Source organism: Battus philenor, unplaced genomic scaffold (assembly GCF_028537555.1).
Source record: "Battus philenor isolate CCGP_79_NKW_IND1 unplaced genomic scaffold, ilBatPhil1.0.hap1 SCAF_25, whole genome shotgun sequence".
Taxonomy (NCBI): domain Eukaryota; kingdom Metazoa; phylum Arthropoda; class Insecta; order Lepidoptera; family Papilionidae; genus Battus; species Battus philenor.
Window position 1 is genome coordinate 11,662,197 of NW_027181688.1, and position 6,251 is coordinate 11,668,447.

Genomic DNA, 6,251 nt, shown 5'->3' on the forward strand with positions numbered 1-6,251 from the left:
ACAGAGTAATCCGTGGGGTCGACGATTTAAAAATATTAAATCTTTTTCAACGATTACTGTCAACTTATAAATGAAGGTATAGATAATAAGCCTTGCCTCAAAGGTATATTCGTCTACAAAGAAAACAAACTTATATATCTATTTACTACTCAGCTGTCTCTTTATTTCTGAAGGTTGTATCAGAAATGAAGAGTCGATGATAAGATCTTTTCATACTGTCCAGTTCTCTGCTTTCCTCCAGTTATTTATGTCACGTGATCAGACCATCAGGCAGGTGATCACCACCCTTGTCTTTTATCGTCTTCTTCCTCTATAACCAGTAGCATATAGCATGACACCAGTATATCACTTTGCATCGTGGTTACGTTCCAAAAAAACACAACGCAAATTGAAACGCCGCAAAACGAATTAAGATTTTCTATACCAAACCATGTAAAGATCGGAGATAGGTTCCTGCGGCACGAAAATACTACTTTTTAAAAAGAAAATTGAACAAAGTAAACATTTAAAAAACAAAAATAATATAACTCTGCCAATAAATAAATTAAAAAGATAAAGATTCGAACCCAAATCTAACGACGCACAATGAAAATTAGTAATAATTAAGCAGCGACGCAACTTCGAAAAAAACGCTAAACGAAACGACGTAAAGCGAGGTATTGGTGTATATAAATAAATATTTTTTATTACATATACACGTCTGCCTATTTGATATTCCTGCACTACCTTGAGCTTCTTTATATGTTCCCCGTTTAGATTGACCTCTCGTTTGACCCCATGTGCGGGGCAGGGATAATACATTAAAAATAAATGAGATTTTCTGGTTTTTTAATTTTTATTTACATAATCCTGCCTATCTTCATAATAACTTTTATATCTCTCTTTTGTTCTGTTCTATCTATCCTCATTGTAAGTCTTCTTCCAAAAATCGCCTTTCTTTCCTCATCTACATTCCTTGATCACAATTTTTATGACTTATTTTTATATGATACACTTTATTTTTAGTTTTACAATTAGTGTACGCATGACTTTGGGTAGACCGGTACGGTCATAAGGCATCGATTTCGCCATTCCACAACGTGTAAAAAATGTAATTAAGAAAAGGACCAATATTTAACCACTTCCGCACATGCAGTGATAGTCGTGCAACAAAGTGCACCGCCCGCCAGCCCGCTGATAAATGCGTATGCGGCAAACAATGCGAATCACACAACTGCCACCGCCAAATCACTCAACACGTGTTTCACTCCTCCACGGGGCATCTTCAGGAGTTATGTTACACCGATTAGTGCCAAACACAGAGTGCATTACTTAGGATGGACTTCCGCAATGTAACGCCTGATTCCGTTAAATATAAAAAAAGTAAATTAATAAATGGACATTTAATGCAAGTGTGATAGTTGGGTGAATATATACAGTAAGGTGACCTCAAATGACCGTGTCCAAGCCAAGTTCTTCTCTCTAAAGCCTCTTGTGTTCTTATATGTCTATATCCTACGTCAAACGAATTTATCCGACTTTTCCAAGGAAGTATCCGAACACAGTTACTTATTTTTAAAGAGCGCATTTAATGCTTTGTCAGCTTAAACAAAAACATAACCTTAAAATATTATGAAAACGGCATTTAATAATTCCAATAAAGTACTATTAAACTAGTAACATGATAAATATGCATATGACTATAAAGTAAATGAGATTAAGTAAATAAATTAGCTAAACTTAATAAATAAGTTTATATATAAAGAATAGGATAGAAAATACCAAAAATAAAATGTAATTAACGAAAAGACAAGTAGGAGCTGATAATTAGAAAGTTATAAATAGTAATTGATAATAAACAATCTAGGCAAAAAATAAATGAAGAAGTAATAAATGTACAAGAAAGCGTTGGTGGCAAAATTATACATAAATAACAGAGTAGTAAATTCGAACATCAATTATAAAATAAAAGGTAAATGAAATAATCATTTGCCTAATATAAAAGGTATCTGCTTTTTGGCGGCTTAGTGATAAAAAAAATAGATACATTTAAAAAACTTTTAAGTTAAACGGTTTTTTGATACCCATATTGTGGTGGTTGTGGAAAAATATGTACCTAGTCCGCCATATTGGAACGGCCATCTCGAATTTAATTTCCATCTTGAATTTTAGACTTTGACATAATCATCGTGTTTTACTAGTGTAGCCCTTTCATTTGATACCCATATTAAAGGGGTTAAGGAAAAATATGTAATCCTCCATTTTGTATCGGCGGCTATCTTAGATTTATAATGTTATTGATTTTATTATATTGTATTATCATCTACATTAAACGTGTGTACCAAATTTCAGATCAATCTGACAACGGAAAGGTGTTTAAATTTCAATTTCTAATTTTGACCCAAATAAATAAACAAATTCCGTACGGGTCGAACTAAATATAAAACCGTTTAAATATACAAATGACTAGCTTCATATTATCATCAACTAAGGACCATTAATCACCTCTCCCGTGGGGTAATTATGGTCCTATAGTGGACACTACGTACCACCAAGTGCACTACCATGGTGGAGAGACGACTTGGTGAAGTCAAAACACACTGGATAAAGACCGCCGCCCACCGATCTTACTGGAAATCAATGGGGAACGCCTACACCCAATGGACGTCATACGGCTGAAATTATGTATTTATTTATTTACTGTATTGGAGATAGACAGTAACAAAAGGCAGTAAGAAAGTACAAACTTAGAAACTTAGAAATATAAAGTTAGTTAAAGTTGTTACCTTATAACTATCTCACTGAAAACATATAATGATGAATGATTTTTAGTCAAACAATGAAAAAACAAGTAATAATAAAAACATTACTAAACAGGGATCAAAGACTATGGTTTATATTTATATTATGTTTGTTTATATATTTATATTATAGTTTAAATTGCATTGTATGTACTTAATAATTTCGAACGAAATTGTTTTTTTAAAAGATACGAGAGAGCACGAGAATATATCAATTTCACTAACATATGAATTATGGAGGTCACACATTCCGTATAAGGGTGCACGTTTACCGATATTTGTCTAAGCCGTTGATAAAAAAGAGATATCTGGAACGCGTTCTTGCTGCAGGAAATCGAAAGTTTACCTCGGACAGTTCCGAACAGTTAACATTGCCACCACAAATATTTTATAAGTGTAATGGCGTCCATTAGAGAACGTCGATCTTTCAATGATAACATTCGGTATCTGTTAAAAAACATTTTATAAGAATCACGGGGGCAATGCATTCGGTAGTTCAGAATACGAAGGAATTTTTTATGATGATGATAAGTACCATTTAGAGTGATGAACTGTGTACATCACGTGAAGAATGCAAAATGAAACCTGATAAATATATAATGACATCTTTTAACTATAAATAAATATACGAGTGTTACGCGGTGATCTAAGAAGTGCCCACAGCAAACACAGAAACGTTTTCTCGTGATCGCCTTCGCAGTAATAATATCAATAAATTTTTAAGCAATATAACTAAAAGAAATTAATTTTCACTCGGATTTTACAAGTACATGTTCAAAGATAAAATTGGTTTTAACACTACTAGAACATTTACTACCAGAGTGTAATGGAGTATTTTTTGACGTATGATACCATACATTAGTTATTTGAATTATTTATTTCATACTGACATGGAAAACCAGTGCCATTAACTATCTTTTATATTTAATATAATTTTCGTGCACATTATGTGCCCTGTAATAACTTTATCACTTCTACTTTTACATTATAAAACTTTACAACTATTCTACTGTACACCTATCCCCCAATTTACACGGTACTTGTTTTACACGTTTTCGCTTTTACACGGTTTTCCAAATATATTTTTTTGTTTTAATAACCGATTTTATTACCATCTCTTATAATGTAAATATTTCTGCTTCAAACATCGAATCGGCACAAATAACTTCGAGTGATGAAAGTGAATTCGAACTTTCGATTCCGAAAAAAAAAATGAGAGTAATTTCTGACAGTGATAAAGGATAATAAAACACCTTCGGTTTTATTTTTTGTTCTTCCGTTTAATGTATTGTAATTAAATAAAAAAAACAGTGTTTCCGTAATATATTGAATATTTTAAATTGTCGATGCATTTTATTTTTATATCTGTGTACAACTAAAAATATTGAAAAAAATCAAAACTGTTAAATAGCAAAATTATGCATTTTCTGCAAGTTTTTCGATTTACACGGTTTTGACTTGAAAATTTGTAATTTTAGATTTACACGTTTTTCTCAGGAACGTATTTACCGTGTAAAACGGGGGATAGGTGTACTACAATTGTTCTTTTTTACGGCCTCACTTTTTCTTATTTCTACTGACATATTTACGTGACATTTTTTTGATATTTTTTTACAGTTATGATCCTAAGTTTTAATTAAGTTTCATCGGCGTCATCGGTATTTCAGCGGGTGGTGCCCTTCACGCGACTGCATAGATAATATTCCAATAGGTCTGTTCATAGTTTGCCTATTTATCTTATGGATGGACGTCTTACGTGGCGCTTGCCGATTCGTGGTATCGACTTTCGCAAATTTGCACAGATCAAAACTTCAACTTTCACTTTGGCAAATTTCAAATTATGAAAAATTTTTTTGTTGCGGTATTCAAAAGAATAAGTAATACTTCAATTAAATAAAGTTCCTTTATTTCTATTCTCTTTATAATTCGTTTTCGTTTTAAATTAATAATGTTGTTAAGAATTGCGTTATTCTGTTTTAAGTTTTTATCTATATTATGAAAAACAAGACTGTTAGAAAACGTTAAGCATATCTTCTACTTATGTTATAGACTTCACAAGTTCACTTCAGTATAAACGGTTACAAGAAAGTCATTAAAATAATAAATAAATAAATATTAATAATAAATTCGGGGCTCCCTAAGGAGGCCAGCTTTTAATTCAAGTTAGATAGATAGGCCTTGTAGTAACCTCTTGGGCTGTACCTTAAATCGCGTTTAGATACCTCATTTCAATGAAAGCTCCTGAAGGTCGAACCTCGATTGCTATTATTGGAATTTATATATCACTTACTTTGTTATCCTCGCACTTCTTATCACACAAACGACGTTATCACTCTTACAATATTTCCCCCAAACTACACGAAAATATTTCAAGTTTATTTCTGTAACAACAGAACGGTTAGGTACGGAACGAACCTTCGAAAATAAAATTTAAAAAAGTTATCGCGTATTTAATTATTGGAAGCTTTTTATATGAGCTTTTTCTCTTTGCGATCTCGCGTTACGAAGGCCGTTTGTATTCGACTAAAACCGAGTTAATACTATGTTTACTTGACGTATTTGTAAAGACACAAGGCCGCAGCATTCCCGCACAAATATAGCTGAGAACTTTTTAATAGCGACCTTCGCTATTCAGGAACAGATGTGGCGTGGAGTCGCTTATATTTATTATCGAACGTAATTATGACACTCATTCGTTTATGTTTTTAGTGATATCTATTCGTTGCAGTTGTTATAATTCAATTTTTCTCGGAGGTTTAGATGACATCGCTGCATCCACCTCGCGATTTTCAGAGGTTTAAGCTCAGCTGTATCAACACCAACTTGCACCACATACATTTATGTTTTTACGACATACATTTACGTTTTACAACAATTCACACATGTACCACATAACCGAAAAGAACTTGAACATATTACGTACCGGTGGCACCAAAGGCTTTCCAATTCGGAGCTTTTTAAAAGTCGCAGAAGCGTCCGGTGACGTTAGCGGTTCCCGAAAATAATATTCGGCCGAGCAGCGCGCAGTGCTGGCAAATCTTTATAAATAGCTTGCGCTAGACACTGCCACCGGATCCACCAAATTCCCGCCACAAACTCGCGCGTCGTTCGTGTGTATCGTTCGCGTGGCCGCGACACGTCCGCCTCTGTTGGCGGCTGCACCGACACTGAGGCAACGCCGGGCCGCACGCCCCGCAGGACTCGAAGACGCCGCGACCAGGCGCGCCCTACTTTCAGCTTTCTTCGCTAGCCGACCTGCTATAGCCTGAGATGTTTCAGAGCTTCCCGAACGCTGTTCATCATTGTTAGAATACCCGAGTGATCTCTTAGATTACTTAGATTTAATTTTGCAACTCAAATCTTACACTGGGTGTCCTAAGCCATAAAAGCCTGTCGTTAACAACTACATCTCAGATCCATAAATGATCACCAGCAATACATATTTGTCAAAATCCTTCATCATCAGACATT

At 34.2% G+C, this 6,251-nt stretch overlaps 1 protein-coding gene across 1 annotated transcript in view; it reads right to left on the bottom strand.

Moving 5' to 3' along the window:
- The window catches only part of nrm (neuromusculin), a 694,689-nt gene extending 688,759 nt beyond the window's left edge, over positions 1-5,930 (bottom strand). The window contains exon 1 of the mRNA XM_068768211.1: positions 5,704-5,930. The gene's annotated coding sequence lies outside the window, so the exon portion shown is untranslated. The remainder of the gene's footprint in view (positions 1-5,703) is intronic.
- Positions 5,931-6,251: the final 321 nt, after the last annotated feature.